Genomic DNA, 22,185 nt, shown 5'->3' with positions numbered 1-22,185 from the left:
TAAAGAGGGAAAAGTTGGAACATTTGCTTAAGAGGGAGAAGGTGGAGGTTCTGTTACTTCAAGAAACGCACATTAGAGCTAAGGACAAGCAGGAAATATGCATAAGGGGTTACAGAATCTGGGCACAGGCAAATGCACCCAAAAAGAGAGCAGGAGTGATAATAGCGGTCAAGGAAGGGTGTAATTTCGTCCTGGTAGATACCAGCACTGATAAGGAAGGGAGATATGCCTTCGCCAATGTGGTGCTGGAGGGCAACCACATTACCCTGGCCTCAATATATGCCCCAAATGTGGGCCAGGACGGCTTCTTGAGGGACACCTTGAGGAGGTTGGAAGACTTTGCAAAGGGGGAAGTCATTCTGGGGGGAGATCTAAACTTGGCATGGCACACACAGGTTGATAGAAGCTCGGGTGGCTCCCAAAGGATAGGGGCACCATCGAAACGGCTTAAACGACAGATGGAGCAGCTGGCCCTGTGTGATGTGTGGAAAGAACTCAGGGGGGACCAGAGGGGATACACATACTTCTCACATGTCCACAATTCTATGTCTAGGATCGATTACTTCTGGACCTCAGTGGGCCTATTGGGAAGGATCAAGGGGATCGACAAAGGGTCAACTACACTGTCGGATCATGCCCCGTTATTGATAGATCTGGAATTGTTAGAAGGGAAGAACGGGCTATGCAAGTGGAGACTTCCCCTCGATATACTCCAAGATCCTGTTATGGGGGAATCACTTAGAGAAATGGTGGAGGAATACTTTGTACAAAACAACACCGGGGAAGTTCCCCTGGGGATGGTGTGGGAGGCGTTTAAAGCAGTGATCCGAGGGGAAATTATCACCCTAAAGTGGCAAAAGACAAGCAGAGGTATGGTTGGGAAAAAAAGCTAGAAACTTCAGTGGAGGACATACAAGGAAAGCTTCTGAGCCATCCCACGCGCTCACTGCAAAGATCCCTGAAACACGCGCAGGGCCAGCTGCAAATGTTGCGCACTAAGGGGGCGGAGAAAGCACTATTACATCTCAAACAGAGATACTACATTAAGGCCAACAAGGCCGACAAAATCCTAGCTCGACAGCTTCGGGTTAAGCAGAAGGATGTGGCGATTAAGAAAATTAGAAACGAGAGGGGGGAGCCTTTGACGGGCACGCAAGACATGGGGGAAGCTTTTAGGGGATTCTATCAAAGGCTATACTCTACAGGCGCCCCAGACGTGAATGCACAGGATGAATACCTACAGACCCTCCCGCTCCCTCGAACCTCGGGTGAAGATAGGTTGGCCCTGGAGAGCCCTATTGGGGAGGTAGTGGTGAAAAAGGCAATAGCAGACCTTCCGGTAAATAAAGCACCCGGCCCTGAAGGTTTCACGGCCCTCTTCTACAAAAAATATGTGGTTACCTTAACCCCCTTCGTCACCAAGCTCATGAACTCCTTCAAAGAGAGCGGTAACATTACCCCGACCATGAATGAAGCTAAGGTATTAGTCTTTCATAAACCCGGGAAGGATCCGACATATCCAGCGTCGTATAGGCCTATATCCCTGATAAATTTTGATGCAAAAATATACTCCAAAATATTGGCGACGAGACTGTCTCCGCTCCTCCCAAATCTGATACACCCGGACCAATCTGGCTTCATACGGGGAAGGCAAACGCATGACAATACTAGACGGATCACACATTTGGTGGAAAAAATAGGCATCACAAATACTCCCGAAGTATTACTAGCAATAGATGCTGAAAAAGCATTTGTCCGAGTGGAATGGTCTCTGCTGTTTAAGTTATTAAAAGGTATGGGGTTTGGGGAACAATTTGTAGATATGATCAAGGCCAACTATAACTCCCCCTCTTGCAGGATAGCTATAAATGGTGAAGTATCGGGGAAAGTAGAGATTTCAAGGGGAACCAAGCAGGGATGTCCTATCGCCACTCCTGTATGCTATCTTCCTGGAGCCTCTCCTAATAAGAATAAAGGGATTAACATGGCGGGAATCCAGCATAAAGTAATCGCATATGCGGATGACATGTTATTGGCACTGGAAGATCCGGGGAGGTCACTGGTGGCAGCTATGGGGGATCTAGAGCGGTATGGGTACATCTCGGGACTCAAAGTGAGTAGGAGTAAGTCAGAATTAATGATATTGGCAGGAGAGCGGAAGGACCTAGGGCAGGTGGCATCGGAGTTGGAGCAGAAGATGGGATTAAATATTTGGGAATCATACTGACACATAGGGTGGGTCTGCTGTATGACAGGAACTCCCCCCCACTCCTGAGGCACATAAAGAGGGACCTGGAGAGATGGAATCCACTCCAGATTTCATGGTGGGGAAGAATTCAATCGATCAAGATGACCACCCTACCAAGGTTACTTTACTACTTCCAAGCGCTCCCCATTAGGGTACTGAAATCCTTCTTTAAAGCGCTCAACAAAGCGGTCACCACATTCATATGGAAGGGGAAACCCCCGAGAATTGCTAGAGGGGCCATGACAGCACCAATACGGGAAGGAGGGATGGCATTACCACATTTCCACAAATATTAATCAGGCGGCACAATTGAGGGTGTTGCGGGAGTGGATGGGGGAGGACCCGGTTGCAATATGGGTGAAACAAGATAGGGCAGTGGCTAGAACCCCTCTGGTAGAATTGCTATGGAAAGCAAAACAGCACAGACACCCCAATCTCAGTATAAGTGAAATCATGAAGTCTACGCTGGGGGCATGGGATTTACAAAACCGGAAGGGCACCTTGTCATCAGTGAAGGGTCCTTTTACTCCAATATGTTGGAATCCTCACATCTGGTGGGACTGCAAAGGGGTTACAAACTTTTGGGGAGAGGTTGAGACAGAGATGGGGGAAAATCTTCCAGGAGGTGGATCAATGGGGAGCAGGGGTATGGCTGTTGGGAATGAAAGACAAAGCAACTAGGAAATATAAAAAACCTCAATGGAGAAGCATTGTGGGTCTGCTGATAGCGGCTTGGACAACAATTGCCCAAAACTGGAAGAAGAAAGACTCCCCTATGATTTTTGCATGGCTACAGAAGGTCTGGGCACAAATGGCAATGGAAAAGGTGACCCATGCAATTCAGGGGACGGGTGGCACTTTCGCAAAGGAATGGGGAATGGTACAGGACTACCTTCAGTCGGATTACATGGAACAATGGTGTCCACATAATATACAAGTTGCAGACATATTTCGTGGATGAGTAGCTCACCTGTAGGAAGAAGTTTTTGCCTGAGTGCGGGGGGGGTTGTTGGGTGGGGAGGGGGGAGTGGGACGTGTTGAATTTTGTATCTGGTTTGAAAACAATAAATACATTTATATACAAATAAAAAACATTTAAAAAATGTTTAACTCCAAAACATAAAAATCATTGAAGCTAAACATTATTAGCAGTGTGAGAATTTGCAAAATGAGGGACAATAACATAAATTGTTACGCCACGTTGTAACCATTGGATAAGCATTCAAAAAAGACAGACTTTGAAAAAGAGAAACTAAAACAGAATAATTTCAAGCAAACCAGCAAATCTTTTCAGTATGAAATAAAAAAAAACGGTTAAATTGATACGATAATTGTAAACCCAAACAAACACAACTTGCATAGCAGGGAGATCAATCCATACCTTGGCTTCACAGAATGATGTTATTACGCTGCTGATTCATGAGCGTATTTTTTCATACAGACTGATCCGGTTTTGTTCTTTTGTTAACTTTCTCAAAAGTAAATGTCCCCGGAAACCTTCAAAAAATACAGAAGCAATATTATGAACACAAAATATGTATCATCTACCTATATAAACTGTCTAGGGCAACATACATATTGTTCCATTTTAAAATTTTAAGCAAGACAATAATGGTACTGCAAAGCAGCCGCAGCCCAAAACAGTGGACCATTTTAGAACGTCATATAGCTCAGCTCCAATGCGATTTCTCCCTGTTAAATAGTCCCCTATGGGTACCATTAAATGTAGTAAGCTTAAGCAGCAGTGGCCATCAGTTAGTTATCTCCGGGGATCATAACTGCATTACAATATTACAATATTACATCCCAGTGGATTTGCTCTCATACTCTTGAGATGATCAGCATTGAGAAGTGCCATTTCCAGACCAAAGTACCTATATGAACCGAGCTAAACATGATTTAGAGTAGTACCCCATCCCACAGGAGCCAGCAAGGAAATAGTTGGCCATGGATGGATGAGAGGGTTGACATTTATGGGTCGGGCCGCCTAAAAGCTTGCAGTTAAGTCACACCTGCGAGATTCTGCAATACTTTATTGGTTTGAGACTTAATTTAGACCCCTATGTGCATTTCCTTCAATTTCATTAAGGCATACCGGAATATGTCATTTAACCTACCGTCATTTTGATGAAAGAACACTAATGTCATCAGGCATTAATGTAAGAATAGACCTACACTTTCGAATCACCGCCCTCCAATACCCTCAGGCCATTCACCCAGCACCAGATCCTCCGCCCACAGACAAGGCCCTCCCCCTAAATGGTTCATTACTTATCTCTAATCCCTCAAAGCACTTAACCACAACCTAGAACGAAGATGGTGGGCTTACCCTTATCCCCAGAACAGAGCTGCATACGCCAGTCAGATCAAAGCCTACATGGGGGAAATCTGGAAGGCAAAACATTCCTTCTACTGGAAGAGAGTCTGTAATGCCCATAACTCCAGCAGGGAACTCCACAAGATCATTTCGGAATTCAAGGCACTTCCTTCCCCCCCCCCCTCACTCCCAAGCACTTTGTGATGCCTTCTCGGACCACTTCTACAACATAGCTGTGGACAGAAACCACACCAATGGCACTAAACTAGCAGCGCTACTGCCCCGATGACCTGCACCCGTGTCGGACCCCACAAACACTTCCCCCGCCCACCGTATCTTCTCCTTCTCGCCCATGTCACGACTCAAATTCCTGAAGCTATTTGCTAGCAGCTGCCGGTCCGGATCCCCGGGAGAGCCATTCCCCCAACCCCTCCTTAAAGATATGCTTTCCTCAACCTGTGCAGGCAGCATTACAGAATCTATGGAACAAGTTACTTACCTGTAACTGTTGTTCTCCAGCATGGGTCTGGCATGGATTCACATGCTCATGAATATTCCCCGTCGTCAGGCTGGGAATCCTCGGTAAAGAAAAAACCAGTATCAGTTTCGTTTCTGATCTGTCTTTCGTAGTAATAACCAATCACTGGTCTCTGCGTCATACTGACCACAGCCAATGACTGCCCTCTACCTAAGCACCGCCTCTGGCAGCCATCTTCAGATTTGGAAGCACGTGAAGTGGCAGTATGACCAAGTGAAGAGCCGCAGAGGGGTAGGCGGGAGGGTTCGCATGTGAATCCATGCCAGACCCATGCTGGAGAACAACAGTTACAGGTAAGTAACTTGTTCCTTCTCCAGCATGGGGTCTGGCATGGATTCACATGCTCATGAATAAAGAATACATAGCAGTACACACATGCACAACCACGGGAGGTGGCAAAGGCTCAACATTAAGCATTACCTCAAACTCAACATTAAGCATCTTACCTCCTCACCAGGCTCACCTCAGGCGAACAGGTTGCGCAGCACTGCTTGGCCGACCCTGGACTCCTCCCTGGAATCCCGATCGACGCAGTAGAATTTTGTGAAGGTGTGCGTCGACCTCCACGTAGCAGCCCTGCATATGTCCAGCAGGGGCACACCAGAAAGGAACGCTGTGGTAGCTGCGATCGCTCTGGTGGAATGGGCTCTCGGAAGGCCAGGCAGCGGTCGGTTTGCCAACCGATGACAGTACATGATACAGCCGGAGAGCCATCTGGAAATGGAAGCCTTCGAGAGAGCCTTCCCCTGATTGACAGGTCCAAAGTTCACAAAGAGTTGTGACGTCTTCCGAAAACCCTTCGTGCGGTCCACGTAGAACTTCAGCGCTCTAGCTACATCCAGCGAGTGCAAAGTCCTCTCAGCCGGCGACGAAGGCGACGGGAAGAACACAGGTAACACCAAGGGTTCGTTGAGATGGAAGTCCGACGGTACCTTGGGCATGAAGGAGGGGTGCGTCCTGAGCACTACCCTCGTGTCGTGGAAAGTCAAGTACGGGGCCTTGCAGGAAAGGGCCTGGATCTCTCCCACTCGTCGTGCGGAGGTGATGGCCACAAGAAAAGCTGTTTTCCACGATAGAAACTTCAACGGGGCCGAGTGCAGAGGCTCGAACGGAGGTCCCATGAGCTTGGTCAGCACCACGTTGAGCTCCCACGCCGGGGCCGGAGCCTTCACCGGCGGGAACGATCTGAACAGTCCCTTCATGAACTCTTTCACCAGACGATGAGACCACAAGGACGTCCGCCCCGTGGTTCTGGTGTATCGGGAGATCGCAGCAAGATGAATCTTGATGGACGCGTGTGCCAGACCAGCTTTGGCCAGCGTCAGCAGGTACGGCAGTACTTGGGGGGCCGTAATCCGTAGAGGGTTAATCTTCTGTGCGTGGCACCAGACAGAGAACCTCTTCCATTTGTGTCCGTAGCATTTAAGAGTCGAGGACGCCCTGGCCTTTGCAAGAACCTCTCTGCAATCGGCCGGTATGTCGTATCCTCCAAACTCTAGCGCTGCAGGAGCCAGGCCTGCAAGTTCAGCGACTTCGGGTCGTGGTGGAGGATGGCGCCTCCTTCCCTGGAGAGTAGATCCGCGTCCGCCGGCAGCTTGATCGGCGGGGACGCTGACAAGTCCAGAAGGTCCGGGAACCATATCTGCCTCGGCCACGCAGGTGCGACGAGGATCATCCTGCACCGTGACCTCTTGAGCTGGTTGACGAGCCGGATTAGCAGAGGCAAGGGAGGGAACGCGTAGAGGAACAGGCCCTCCCAGGGGAACGAGAAAGCATCGCCCATGCTCCTCGTCTGGGGAAACCTGCTGGCGAACCTCCGGCACTTGGTGTTCGTCGCCGTCGCGAACAGGTCGATCTGGGGTGTGCCCCACCGTCGGAAGAGGCGATCCACCAGATCCTGCCGTAGTTCCCACTCGTGGCACGAGCGCAGCTCCCTGCTGAGTGAGTCGGCGATGGTGTTTTTTATCCCTGCCAGATGAAACGGCACCAGAAAAATCCCTTGGGCAACGGCCCAATGCCACAGGTCCTGCGCCTCCTTGGACAGCGCTGGGGACCTGGTTCCGCCCTGTTTCCTGATGTAAAACATGGTGGTGGTGTTGTCGGTGAAGATCCTCACCACCTTGCCCTTGAGGGACGGAAGGAAGGACCTGAGGGCCCAAAACACTGCACGGAGCTCCAGGACGTTGATATGCAGGGACTTCTCCGTCGGGAGCCAGAGTCCCCTTGCGTGCAGATTTTCGGTGTGCGCTCCCCACCCTTCTAGGGAGGCATCCGTGGTCACAGTCACCTGGTGGGCTGGGGTCTGGAAGTCCATGCCCGCCGTCAGATGCGCGCGGGTGCCCCACCACCGTATCGCTCGCCGGAAACTCTCGTCGAGCTTGATCCTTTCCTCGAAGCTGCCCGTCGTCTGGATCCAGCGCGCATCCAGGAACTCTTGCAACGGGCGCATCCGGAGCCTGCACATGGGAATGAGGTAGATGCAGGAAGACATCATCCCGAGGAGGGACTTGATGGACCTCACCTTGGCCGCGTCGGCCACCAACATCCGTTGCACCTTGCCCAAGATGGTCCTGGTCCTCTCCTCCGACGGGGAGGCCAGAAGGGACACTGTGTCGAGCCTCGCTCCCAGAAACAGTGCGACTTGCGCGGGCACCAGGTGGGATTTGGCGTAGTTCACGGAGAATCCCAGGTCCGTGAGGAGTTGGACGGTCCTTGCCGTGTGGACCACGGCGAGCTCCCTCGTCTTGGCGCGGATGAGCCAGTCGTCCAGGTAGGGGTAGACGTGAATCCCCTCGCGGCGCAGCTGCGCCGCCACCGGTGCGAGGCACTTGGTGAAAACCCTGGGTGCCGACCGTAGTCCGAAGGGAAGGGCTTTGAACTGGTAATGACGCCCTTGGACCACGAATCTGAGGAATTTTCGGTGCCCCTTTAGGATGGGAATGTGGAAGTAGGCATCCTCCAAATCCAACGACGATAGGAAGTCTCCTTCCTCCAGCTGACCCAGGACGTGCTGTAAGGTGACCATCCGGAACTTCTGCGCCTTGATGAACTTGTTCAGCCGTCGCAGGTCTAGGATGGGGCGCCATCCTCCCGTCTTCTTCTTCACGAGGAAGTAACGCGAGTAGACTCCGGAGCCCCGAAGCCTCTTTGGGACGAGTTCGATGGCGCCCTTTCTGAGCATCGCCTTTACCTCCAGGAGAAGTTGAGGGACGTGAAGTTCTCTCCTGGCCACGGGGGGGACGCGCGGGCACCTTCTTTGAAACTCGAGCGCGTGGCCCCTGGCCAGGGCATCCAGCACCCAACGGTCGGTGGAGATGGACTCCCACACGCTGACGAAGCCCGCCAGCCGGCCTCCCACCGGGGTGCTTCGGTGGGGGCCCGACCCCACGGCCGGTTCAATCCTGCTTGGACGCGGCCTTGCCGCCTTGACCTCCTTGGCGACGACGGCGGGGTCCGCTAGACTTGCCTCGTCCTCTGTAGGCCTCTTGCGACGACGAGCGGGCCGCTTGACGGTAGGAAGCGAAACCGCCACCGGAACCTTTGGAGGCGCCCTTGCCTCCGCCGCTCCGAAAGGGCGTCCGTCGTTGCTGCAGGACTCCCAGGGCCCGGGCCGTCTCAGTATCCGCCTTGATGGCCTGGAGGGAATCGTCCACCGTCTTCCCAAACAGGTTGTTCCCGTCGAAGGGCATGTCCAGGACTCTGGTCTGGACGTCCTGCCGAAAATCCGTAGCTTTGAGCCATCCACGACGTCGAAGGCAAACGCCGTTGCCTAGCTGGCGGAACCCCGCGTCGGCGATGTCCGTCGCCACGGTGATGGCGTGGTCAGAAGCCACTTCACCTTCCTGGAGGATCTCAAGGGCCTCAGCCCTCTTGTCGTCCGGCAGAAAATCCAGCAGGGGAGCCATCTTGTACCAGAGCTCCCTGTCGTAGCGGGCCACGATAGCCAAGGCGTTGGCCGCTTTAATCGTCGTCGCTGCCGACGAGATGACTCTACGTCCCATAGCATCCAATTTCTTTCCCTCGCCGTCCGGCGGGGAAGTCGATGTGGAGGCCGCACCCCCCCCCGCTTTCTTCCTGGCCGCCGCGGAGACGACGGAGTCCGGGGTAGGCTGCGCCCGGAGGCATAGGGGGGCCGTGTCCGGGACCCGGTACTTCTTCTCGTACCGGTCTCTTCTAGCTGGCGTCGTGGAAGGGTTCTTGAGGAGGGAAAGGCCCTCATCCCAAATGTCGTCCAACAGAGGCACTGCGAGGACCGTCTTCCTCTTGGCCTCGCGCCGCTGATAAAGGAAGCCTTCCTTTTTCTTCTCCTCGGGGCAGAGTTGAAAAAGCTCGGAAGCCCTGGAGATCATGGAATGGAAAGATCCGATCTCGTCGGGCGGAGAAGCCCTGGTGGGGGGCGACGACGGAAAATCCTCGTCGTATGCCTCGTCGTCCGTACCCGTCGCTGCCGTGTCAGTCCCCGTATCATCCCCTCGGGTGGACGGGGAGGAGGGCTGGACGGGGCGCGACGGTTGAAAAGGAGGTGGAGGATGGATCCTTCTTTTCTTGGCAGGGGGAACACCAGAAGGTCCCGGTTCTGGGTCCCCCGACGGGAGAGGTTCCTCCGTCGGTAACGGTAGCCTCGTCCTTATCTCAGTGCATAAGGACTGTATGGCCAACAAAATGGCCGCCGAGTTGTCTCGCGGCGCTGGCAGAGGGGAATCCGACGGGCGAGCAGGGGCCCCGTCGGCATCCTCGACGATGTCGTCGTCGTCGCCTGCGTCGGCACCCATTCCGACGGGCTGGTCTTGTTCCACGCCTAGGCCGTGGCTTAAGACCTCGACCAGCTCTTCTTCTGAGGTTGAGGCCGAATCTACGACGACGCCCTGCCCCCCCTTCTTCTCCACGGAGGTTTTCACGGGGGTCCTATCGATGGGCATAAAAGAAGACTCCCTCCGAGGAGGCAGGGAGATTCTGGGCCCTGAGGTCGCCACCACTGGAGTAGCCTCCACAGGCTGGGCCAGGGCCGCCGCGACCGTTTCGATAGAGGGCTTGGTCGGATGGATCAAGGCCTTCACCACCCTAGGTGCGCTCACCGCCTTGTCCTTGAGGGAGGGGGCACTGCCACGCTCCTCCTCCGCCTTCGAGCTCGACCGGGGCCTCTCCAGGAGCTTCGCCGGGTGCTCGGCCTTCCTCTTACCCGACCCAGAGCGTTGGCTCGTGGTTGATGGTGCCGGGGAGGGTGCGCCCTGCCTGGCGCCCGTAGAGCCCGACCGTTCGGCGCTCCCGGTGCCAGCGGACTCGCGGTGCTTGGCCTTATGTTGGGCCCCCGTCGCCGGGGCGCCCTCAAAGGTCTTAGAAGACCGCTCGGATTTCTTCTTCTTCTCGCCAGACGGGCTCTTACCCTGCAGCCAGTTGGCGAGACGTTGATGACGGTCCTTCATGGTCCGTTCCGACATGTCGCCGCAAAACGCACAGTCCTTCTCCACGTGCGTTTTGTCCTCATGAAGGCAGTAAAGGCAGAAAGAGTGTTCGTCCTCCTTAAAGACGTTCTGCAGCTGGCATCCAGGGCAGACCCTGAACAGCTTTCCGGGCGTCGAGCTTCCCTTCTCCTGGGCCATCTCCGAGACCGGGCCTGAGAAGCTTCTGGAGTCCTCCGAAGCGTAGCTCGACGAAATCTTCACCCTTGAGGGGCACAGATGAATCCGACACGGGTCCCCGTAGATCGGATGTAGTATCGGTGGAGCTTGAGGCTCTTTGACCGAAGAATCGAAGTTTTTGTGAAAAAAGCGCGAAAAAATAGCACTAACGCTCGAGAGCAATAGCACGAGGATCCCAACACATGAACGTGCGGTAAAAATCTGAAGATGGCTGCCAGAGGCGGTGCTTAGGTAGAGGGCAGTCATTGGCTGTGGTCAGTATGACGCAGAGACCAGTGATTGGTTATTACTACGAAAGACAGATCAGAAACGAAACTGATACTGGTTTTTTCTTTACCGAGGATTCCCAGCCTGACGACGGGGAATATTCATGAGCATGTGAATCCATGCCAGACCCCATGCTGGAGAACAGGCATATTCCCAGCAACTTTCAAGAAATCACACATCCAACTCTTGCTAAAAAAACGACCTTGGCCCCCTCCTTCTGGCCAATTGCAGACCAATCTCTAATAACCATTTCATAGCCACACTTATTGACCAACCAGCCTACTCCCAGCTTTGCCTCTTCACTGAATACAACCTCCTTGATTCCGCCCAGTCTGACTAAAGACCCCTTTGAAGAACAGAATCTTCCCTACTCTCCATCTAGAATGACCTCAAAAGAACTGCAAACTCAGAAGGCTGTGCTGCTCTTATCCTCCTTGACCACTCAGTGGCCTTTTACACTATCAACCACTGCACCCTCACGGACAGACTCACTCAGTCGGTATTAGGTACAGAACATTAAGTTGGATCTCATCTTTCCTCGCTTACCGTTCACAAATCACACTCATTTCACCCCGCCCTGTCACCTGCTCTTCAACCTCTGCCTGAGCCACCTCCCTGCTCTCATTTGCTCACGTTACAGAACCTTCTACTGCTACAACTACGCAGATGACATCCAGATCATCTTTAAAATCCCCAATACTTCTTCCAACCCCCATCCCGACCTCGCCTCATAGAAATCGACAACTGGATGACGGCTAACCACCTTCTCAACCCTGGAAAAACCAAAGTCATGATCTGTGGGAAGACAACCCTCTTCCCCAACCCACCCTGTGGCCGTCCTCCCTAGGCCCTCCTCCTACCTCATACAACTCAGTGAAGAACCTGGGATGTACCATGGACGCAGATCTGACACCGTCACACCACATCAACACTGTGTCCAAATTATGCTATCTACACCTTGGCATTCTCTGACACATCTTCCCTGATCTCTCCTACTCTGACATAGTCACTGCAATCACAACTATCACCCACTCTCGCCTAAACTACGCTAGCTTCGTATACCTGGGCATCCCTGCTTATCAACTCAGAAAACTCCAAAGGGCCCAAAACACCACAGCTAGGCTCCTCCTAGCCCTCGGAAACCAGAGAGCACATTACGCCCGCCCTCTGTGTTGTTCATGTCGGGCGAAGTTCCACATTAACAGCTATATGCATCACCCACCGTACTCTGCAGAAGTCAGGCCCAGAATACCTACAACACAAGCTCACGTCCCAAATACCCAACAGAAACCTGAGATCAGGCACCCACACTCCTCAAAGTCATCCCCCCCTTCAATTCGACCAGAATAGGGGGGGGGCTCCTTTTCCATCCAGGCTCCCACAATATGTAACGCGATTCCCCTCTCCATCCACCGCTTAGAGGATCACCTTGTCTTCCAAGACCCTCAAGACCTGGCTCTTGCCCCCAGCGTCCTGACTAACCCTTTCCACCTATGGTGCTATTTTAACCCCCTGTCAACGGACTGGGCAGCAAAAGGGACCTTCAAATAAAGTACTGAGCAATCCAGAGTAAGGCCGCCAGCAGAACGCAGGACAGGAACAAACAAAACAAGAAACTCTGGTACATATCACACTCCATGTCAATGGAAGATAGCCCACCCTCACACATCTGCAATCACATGTCTTTGTCCCATGAAAAAAATGTGGTCTAGCTCGACACATAATCAGTCTCCTGGACTTGTATACTCTGTCTATAACCTGACAGCACCCATCCACATGCCAGCTCAACGTTGGTCGTTAGCAGGGACTTTGCCACCACTAGCCAACCTTTGTACTGGACAAAATGCACACACACATTCTATACTCCTCTGATAAATCTTCCATTCCACTGACTTCACACCCCTGAGGGTGTTCACCTACAGTACCTTGGGAAAATGCCAATGAGAATAGGCGATATAGAAATGCCATATTAGATTACATTACAAATGCCACGTGGTAATTACCTTTAACCTGACGGTAAAATATTATCCCTTCTTACACATCTGAAAGTGAACTGGCTACAAGATTTTCTAAAACAAAAAAGGTGTTATGTGCCATACTTGTGCTTGAGTTCCAAAAACTTGAAAAGATGCTGCTGTAACTTGGTAACAAAACATACAAATGAATTTACAGAAAATTGTGCCAGTGCTGAGCAAAGCTATGTTGGTTGTTGTGACTATAACCACACAGTCATCGTCACATGGACCTCTGAATGTCCCCCTGGGTCTTTAAGCCAGCTATAACCCAGATAGCTATGTTCCCAGACCACGTCACCCGATTATTTGTGGAAATCCATAATTTAGGGACAACACCTCTCATAATTCAGCCCTGTGTCAAAGGGAAAACCTGGAATCAATCTGGGGGAGTCAACTATGGATCTGGGAGGATGACAACTGTGGAGCATCCCAGCAGTCCAATCGCTGAGGCTTGGAGGGACACTAGGGAGCATGATACAAGTTCAAATTATCCTGAACCAGCTAACACACAACAATGAGAAGGACTACATTTCTTATAATCTGCAAGAAAGAAAGGTTTCTGTGATGTTGAGTGCCTTCACCATTATTAATTAGTCCGTGTCTGGTTTCCTAAGTAATGCTCTCCAGTTGGAAATACATTTCAACTAATGAGGTTTATTAAACTACCAAAAGAAATAACTACAAGGTTTAGTCTTTATTAGAAAATAATATTGTATATTGAATGAATAGTCATCAGCTTACAGTGCAAAATTCAAAACAAAAAGTCTAGGCTAAAATGCATTTCAATTCCATAAGGAGCTTTATTAGAGCCGAACACATAGTTGCAGTTAAAAATACAGCGTTTGGTTCGGTAATACCAGCTGAAAATAGTTCAGCTTCCCATGGTTAGTCAACACATATGGAATCATTGTTGTTACATATGCTTGTGTAAAACTCTGTCTTCTTGGCCCACGAGACTCTATCTCTTCCTCAATCTCTCAACTCGGCTGCCCCCCCCTTCCTCTCACAATTGAAATTCAAATTCCTCTGCCTTGTCTACAAATCTCTCCACGACCTGCCCCCCCCTATCTTTCCTCCCTCCTCTCATTTTACTCTCCCTCCCGCTCTCTACGCTCAGCTGATCTCCGCCTTCTCACTGTATCCCCAGCCCCTTGTGCCTCCTCACGATTCTGCTTCTTCCAACTCTTGGCCCCCCTCCACTGGAACTCCCTACCACTCTCTATCCGCTCCACCCCTACTTACACATCGTTCGGCTCCTCGCTGAAAGCTCTTCTTCTCCACTCCCCCCTTGACTATCCTTCCATACCTCTCTCGACCTCACACCCCTGTCCCCCCTTCCCTTCCCCACCCCTCCTCCCGATGACCCCAATTTGAATACTGTAACAACCTTAGTGTGTTGGAGATCACCCGGGGTCCCCCCTTCCCCTCACCCCTTCCCCCTCCATCCTCTGTAAATTGTTCTAAATACTGTATCAATGGTTTGTTTCATGTTTGTAAATTATGTTTCATTCATTACTGTACCTGTTGTTATTCTGTAAAGCGCTATATAAAATCAATAAACATAAACATAAATTAATGAGGAAAATGAGAGATATTATCATAATAGGGAATTAGCAGACTGCTGTGTAATTAAGGCATAGCTGGTGCAAATACTTTTTCAGATATTCTTGTGAAAGTGTTATGCTATTTGAGGGAACATGTAGGTTCCTGCTAAATAATCTACATGGTTACTTTTGATAGCCGAGGCGTGCACGTTGCAGAACAGAATTACCCAGTACACAAGTTGAAATTTCTGGCTTTGAGGTACAGAATTACAGAGAAGTTCCAGAATCCACGGTGCCACTTTCACGGTGATAATGGGCAACAAGCCCCTGACATATGTGTTGAAGTCGTTGAAGATAGATGGTACTGTACATTGATGGTTCGCGGCACTGTACAGAAACAATTTCAGTTTCAAATATCGACCTAGGAGCAATAAGGCCAATGACAAAGCCCTCTATAGGAGGCCTCATGCCCCACTGGACGACTCGGGTGGATTTACCATCTGAGAAGAGCTACCTAGAGCAGGTGCCCAAGCTATCTGGTGGCAAGTCAGCAAGAATCTGAAGGAGCCAGGAGCTTTCACTGCTTGGGATCACTGGCTAAGGCTCTGCCAGCTGTGTACGACACAATCACCATTCTGGATGCACCGGAGCTACTGTGTCTGACCAGGGATAAGACTGGGCTATCCCAACTAGAAGATCCTGGAATCACTCTGTTCCTTCAACCCAAGACCATTGGGGTGGATGTGCCCAGAGCTGACTCAGGAGCCCATGAAGATGCTGCAATGCTGAGGGAGTGGAAAATGCTAGTCCAGAAAGGTGGAGTCCTGTACAAGGAAAGTCATGTGGAGACTGGGCATTCAAGAACTTTACACTGGGTCCGCTCTAGGTTCTTCTGGCCTCGACTATCCGCAGACTAAGAACACTACTACCAGCACTGCACCAGGTCTGTCTCCAGTAAGACAGCAGCCCATCCTGCAGTCATCTCCATCTACTGCAGAGTTGCAGACACATGGACCTCTTCTGCACCAACTTCCTCAATATTTTGTGCTCTATAGTTAGTCTTCCAGAATACACTCAGACCAAGAACCAGATTGTGAGGGTTTATGGTCATTTCATCTAAAACCATTGCATCCAATGCCATTCCATTGAAATGTTTCCATCTAAAAAATGTCCATCTAATGCATTTTTTTTTCTTATTTTATTTTATTTTTTTGGGGCCCCAAACCTCTGTTTTTACCCTTTAAAATGCATCTGAACAAAAATTAACCCTTTACCCCCAAAAAACATGCATTAGATGGACATTTTTTAGATGGAAACATTTCGATGGAATGGTATTAGATGGAATGGGTTTAGATGAATTGACTAGATACCGATTGTGAGTGCATACTCAACAAGCGGATGCTGAAGCTAGTTGGTTTCAAGACCCTCCGACTCCTAAGGAGATGCCCAGGTCGCAAGGCTCAACCACGTTCTCTTTGCATTGAGGTGCGTCCTGTAGCTGGAGAAGTGCCAGGTGGAGTTAGCATGTGGCTACCCTCAACCATGTTTGCAAAAGTATGAAGAACGATGCGACTGGGCATACAGCGTATTACTTGATGTTCAGACGGGCCACCCATCTGCCTGTAGACCTGTGTTTTGGAGTGTCCATAGATGGAAATCGCAGCAAGAACCATGACAACTATGTGAAGCATCTCCAACGTGAACTAAACCAAGCCTACCAGCTCGCCCAGAATGCTGCGGTCAAGATGGCAGGAAGCAGCAAAAGCCGATACAATGCGAAGGTTAGAGTTCATGCCTTTCAGCCTGACGATTGTATGATGACCTGCACCCTGAATTGTATTAGTAGTGTAGTAGTCATTTATATAGTGCCTTTTACCATTATTATAGTCTCAATTCGCTAGTGGAGGTAACGCCCTCAGAGACTGAAGTGTTGGAGATCACGGAGTAGGATTAGAATGCATGTGTGCATCTGGCCACCAGGCTTAGCAGGGCTGTGCAGGCTCCGGTAGAAAGCAACCCACAAGGTAAGGCATGTGGATGGGTTCTGAGAGGGGTCAAGAGATGGTGTGAGTGATAGTGCTAAAGACTCGCTATGTGTCCAGCTGGCCCGAATTTGCCATAGGTCTTCACCGCATACTGATGTCAGAGGTGTTGAGGCGTAGTCTGGGGTAAGTAGGCAGAACAATTATGTGACCAGTGTGAGAAACCGGAGGCATTTCTCCCAGGCTATTCCCAGGGATCCTTTGTTCAGGTGGTCAGGGGAGGGCCATGGCTCTTGGAACCCAACTCTGGGGGCGGACAAGCGAGGGAGGATCACCTGGGCAGGGGGTCTTTGGGGACTATGGGAGACATGCCCTCAGGTGAGACATGGTATTCCTCCCGTTATGATACACCCCGACCTGGCATCCCCTCAGTTGTCATGGGATATTGTCAACAGAGTCCCATCATACCCCAGTACCTTTCTGTAAGGAAAAGGTGAAACCATCAAAGAAAACAAAGACCATCCCTAAATTCCAACATGAGTTTTACCCCGCTTTCCTCGAAACCCACTTTTCAACAACCCTACATTCAAACCCATTTTCCTGACAAAAATCTACAACATATTTATCCCTTTTTTATAGAACACCACAATTCCCATAATCTCATTCCCTGTTGAAATACCCAAGAACTGAGACGAAGAAGAGAGGGACTAAGAGTATAAGGATTACCAAGGAAACCCCCTTAGGGAACAGAAAACAGACTATCACACCTTGACAGTAGGCTGTCCCACTTATGGAGTCAGGCAAGGTCAGGCAGACCCAACCCTGACCCAACACCTGCAGCCGGTTTGCATTTTCCAGGTGTATAAAGGAAGGCTGCTGAACAAGAAGGGACAGTTGCTCTTGGGACACCAGTAGGGAGGCTCGAAGGCTGAGTCTGGCAGAGGATCTCTACCTGAAGCCTAAGCACTGGGAGAAAGCAGTGGACCAGACCCAGCATTGGTAAAGGGAAGCCACGGAACAGAGAGCAGAAGCCCAGATCTTTTTCAGCCCAGGACCGACTGGTGGAGGGACGCATGTGGGGCAGAGCAGGTGCTCACAGCAAGGTCTGCTAGGCAGAAGAGGTGGAGGCGGAGAGTGAAGGCTTCCAAACCCTCCCCCCTACATTGAACTGTTTGTGTTCTCCGCCCTATTGGGTGCCTGGAGGCGGCCCAATTCCCTCCCAGGTGAACAACAGAGTTGGGGGTGAGCACGTACGCCACCGGTGGCCCCTACCTAAAGGCAAAGATTGTTTAAAAGGAAGCCAAGACAACTGGCCAATTCTCGTGTAAAATGGGAGAGAGCCCGGTTTGTGACATTTCAAGTAATTATCGTAACAAGTGACTGTTGCATTATGGAACCTGTAGTTCTAGAAGACAGAGAAAAGGGACTTGTGATGGAAGGTGTCTAAAATGAACTGTTGAAACCAAGACAAGTTCGAACCCGACTGAGGGAAGCCTGAGTAAAGTTGACTGCTGATGAATGATTGAACTTTTCTACCAAGATACAATACCTTTGACAGAGTGGTCCAGCACCGTGTTTTTGTGCTAATTCGAAGGTCTCTGTGAGGATCCAACTGCGAATTCACAAAAGTGACTCAGTGGCAAAGAATTGTGACTTAAAGTGGTCCTGCGACGGGTCAAGCAAAATCATATGCACAATCGAAAGTCTTCAATGTTGATACAGTAAAGAAGGCTGATGGCAAAGTAGGTTGGCCCGAGCCCGGCAGAGGGAGACTAATTGACAATGTTGTGTCAAAGTGGATTTAAGCCCAGCGGAGGGGTATCCGAGGTGAATAGTAAAAATCCTAAGAAAAGTGTGTACATGCGAAATACTAAAAGAAAAGGAACTTTGTTTGTTGCATCAGGCCCTCTAAAAGAAGAGAATTTGAATGGCAAACAGACTTCGGCATAGAAGGCCATGATGTTGAAGTTTTGAACTGCACCCTTGTGCTGGAGACACCACTAAGACTATGTTATTATTATTTGATGGTGGTAGCTTGCTCCCATCTTTATTGAACTTCAACTGGCTTTGAAAAACACCCATCTAATCCTAAATCTAAACACCGTTGAACTGTGATTACTTGTGTCTGTTGTCTTACTGTCGAACCATGGTTTCCTTACACCAGCGATACCGAATTTGTCGCTGCTGTATTCTGATGTGTGCAGGAAGCCATGCCTGCAGCTAATGTCCACCCGAGTGGACCTTACCGCTGCTGGAAGTGAAATTAACACAATGCAATGCAAATGCTTACACAAAGTCTATCTCTGAGGACAGTGATAGACTAATTAGAATGCAACTTTGGCAAAGCAATGAGAACCAATTAGATTCAACTTTGGGAGAACTGTGAGAAACCAGGTAGATTCACTTTTAGTCGAGCAAAGAGTACCACCTAGATTCAACCTTGGCAGTGCAATGAAAAACCACTTAGATAAAAACTTTGGCAGTGCAATACCACTTAGATACAAGGTTGGCAGTGCAATGAAAACCCACTTAAGAGATTCAACTTTGGCAATGCAATGAAAAACTAGTTACATAATTAGGCTAGATGCAAGTAGATATACAATATTAGGTAATAAGAGTGGGTGTGTTTTACTGGAGTACAGTAATGGCTGTATTCCCCACCCACACCACACTTACCTTATATGTTGCTGTAGGTTGTCTGAGTCAGGCGTCCCAGGTGAACATGGGCAAACATGGAGTGGAGCTGCTTAGTAGAGAGCTGCCCTTTGCCTCTGACCCTTAACCAATGGCTGCCCGGGCTGCGGATGCCCTGGGCGGATCCATGAAGAGGTGGAACTCCTGGTCACCTGACCAGGACAGAGGCCCAATCCGCTTGGGGGAGGGTATGCAGGGGACAGGAGGGAGGCGGGAAGCACGGGAACAAAGATAAAAGAAAAGGAAAAAACAGAGCAGGCACCAGCTAGGGAAGTGGGTGGGTGGGTGGGCACGGGGTCACAAAGGGGTGGGGGGGTTGCTTACCTGATGTTCTGGGCCTGCAGCCCCCAAAAGGAGAGAAGGGGGAAAATGCAAGCTTGTTGACAAGTGGGAGTCTTGACTATTCATCAGAGAGTTTCAGCTACGAGAGCTACCAGTCTACACACTGCACAAGGAAAGTTCACCAAGGAACGTCAAGACTTTGCACTGTACCACCTGCTCACAGACAGAGATGAGGGTGTCTTATCACAAGAAGAGGGTGAGGAGCCCTTGCCCATTCAGCAGATGACCAGTTACAGTGACTCCACGCTAAAGACCAGAAGGACGCCATTTCCAGATCAACCCCTGAACTTCTCAGAGGATGCCTTTGCTTTCCTTCACTTGAACATAGGGATCAGACCTGGCAGGAAGATCCCTACAAGTTCAGGATGAGACCTGTGACTCACCTGCTGCTCTCTGCATTACATTAGGAAAAGCAGACCAGTCATGAAGTTAACTTGGGATTCTCCTGGGGTATAGTGTAAAGTTCCCGTTGTCTGTTCCCGACAGTCTTCTGTCCCTCCAACTTTAGAGCAGGTTCCTGGGAGTTCAGAGGTTCTTGGGCAAGTGCCAGAGATACAGGATACTGGATGGCAACCAGTGACTATAAAGCAGAAATCATGGTTTGATGCCTTTATAAATCATGAAAAGGCTAGGGACAAGGATAGTTTAAGGGGGAAACAAGTAACTCCCTTTCCTTTAAAAAAGGATGTTTAAGTCAATTAAGCACCCTTTTTGGTTCGGGCTAGGCTCCCCTGGGCTTCACCTAGATGAACCTCCCCTCAGTACTTGTACTATGTGTGGGACCATTCAAGTAGAAACATGCTGAAGGTTTTCTTAAGCCCAGGGATGCAGCTCTGTTAAATCAGATAACCTTGCTGCCTGAGAATCCCTTTGTGGTATCCAGCCTGGTACTGTGTTGGCCCCAGCTTCATGGGCTCCATAAATATTATAAAATACCTGATTGATTCTGCCTTAATCAATCGTGGAGCCCCCTGTGCCTGTGGGGTGCGCCCGGGATTTATGGTGGGTTGCCCCCCGTCCTCCTTCCAGCTGCTGCTTCATTTTCCAGGCCACCCTTCTCACACTGCCTGGACCCAAATTGACTGTCGGTACCCTGATGCTTTATACCACTCGGGGCAACGCAGCGGCACAACCCAAGCTCCAAGGACTGTCATTATTGCTAATGGCTTGCTTGCTTGACAATATTGCAAATTGTACTTGATGAGACATATTCCCAATACTTTCTGAAGGCCTTTCTTGCTACTCCTTTTTAACATGGTTATTGGCCTCTTAGTGGTCCATGTACTTAAGAACATTTTTATTTGAAATACAGCGTTTGGTTCCTAAGTGAAAAATAGTAGTAACAAAGTCCATTTAATCTGCTTTAAAACTTGTTATGGCCTCATAACTGAGGGCACCATGCCTTGTTTCAAAGTGAGAAATATTGTACAGTGATTGGTGATTTGTGGTAAATCATTTGCTTGGTTGAAGATTTTTCAGGGCTGGGTAGCTGTTGGTGTCAAGTTAACCAAGCTCTCCCAGGCCACCAGCTAGAGCTTAATAAACCCCAAAAATGTTGAGAAATGCATTTATGCATTATTAAAGAAATGTTGCTAAGGTGGGTTATGGTTTACTGGCAGAGGTAAAATGACAAGTTTGAAGCCTCTAGCCAGGCATAAAAAGTTACTTGCCTTCTCAGAAAGCACATCATTCTTATTCAGCAAGTGTTAATTATCACTCACAAGACGTGAAAGCAAATTCTGAGGCTGGTTTACTGATATAATAATATAAAAAACTATATTAAAGTACAAACTCCCCCCAGAAAAATAAATCCGATGATAGAGACGTTATGAATGTGATACAAAACCTACAACCTGCTAAAGTTCGCAATGAATGGTCACTAAAGCAGCCATAACTATCCCTCTCCGGCCATTCACTGCTCTTGACAAGCGCCATTCTTTGCCTGCGGGCAAAAGAACAATGAGCCTTCCCCCACCCCCCACCTGAACAACACCCGTGTAAGGTAAGGTGATGTCTGAGATGCTCTCAATCTTTCCCCAAGCAGAATTACTAAGAAAATTCAATGCAGGTCTGTCTTTTTAATTTCCTTTGGCACTCTTTCACTATAACCAAAGGTTAAAGCATACCAGACACCTAGTTCCACACTTAGGGAAGGGTGCGGCCCACGAGCAGCCTCCAACCTCTTGTCTGCCATTCCCTGATTCTTGTTATACACTGTGTAAAATGTGCGAGAGAGGCAGTGGGAGTGAGAGAGAGACAGACGGAAACCGAGAGCACGTGAGGAATCAAGAGCAAGAGGAGAGACAGTGAGATACAGAGCCAGACAGACCCACACTCTTTCAGTATGAGTGAAATTGAATTACCAGCTACAGAGGAGGGTTGGAAGGAGTCCATGTTGTGAATGTTTATGCTTGGTTATGTTGTTTCAGAATCTTCGGTCCTGGTTAGGGTTTAGTATGCAATGTCAAATGGCTTAGCATCGCTTCTGCTTACGTACTGGCAGCCTCATGGATATTCTAACCGCCCGGCCACTCAGCCATACATGGGGGAACAATAGAATACGGCCCAAAAACGATCATGCCCTAGAAACACATACACT

At 49.8% G+C, this 22,185-nt stretch overlaps 1 protein-coding gene across 15 annotated transcripts in view; it reads right to left on the bottom strand.

Moving 5' to 3' along the window:
* Window positions 1-22,185, bottom strand: part of INPP4A (inositol polyphosphate-4-phosphatase type I A) — a 2,396,889-nt gene that overhangs the window by 2,170,202 nt on the left and 204,502 nt on the right. For all 15 annotated transcript variants that reach the window (XM_069636670.1, XM_069636669.1, XM_069636663.1 and 12 more), the window contains exon 2: window positions 3,630-3,745. The gene's annotated coding sequence lies outside the window, so the exon portion shown is untranslated. The remainder of the gene's footprint in view (window positions 1-3,629; window positions 3,746-22,185) is intronic.

This window comes from Ambystoma mexicanum, chromosome 7p, assembly GCF_040938575.1.
Source record: "Ambystoma mexicanum isolate Mex_15411 chromosome 7p, UKY_AmexF1_1, whole genome shotgun sequence".
Classification (NCBI taxonomy): Eukaryota; Metazoa; Chordata; class Amphibia; order Caudata; family Ambystomatidae; genus Ambystoma; species Ambystoma mexicanum.
The sequence above is the reverse complement of the archived record's forward strand: the minus strand, read 5'-3'. Positions and strand labels throughout refer to the sequence as shown.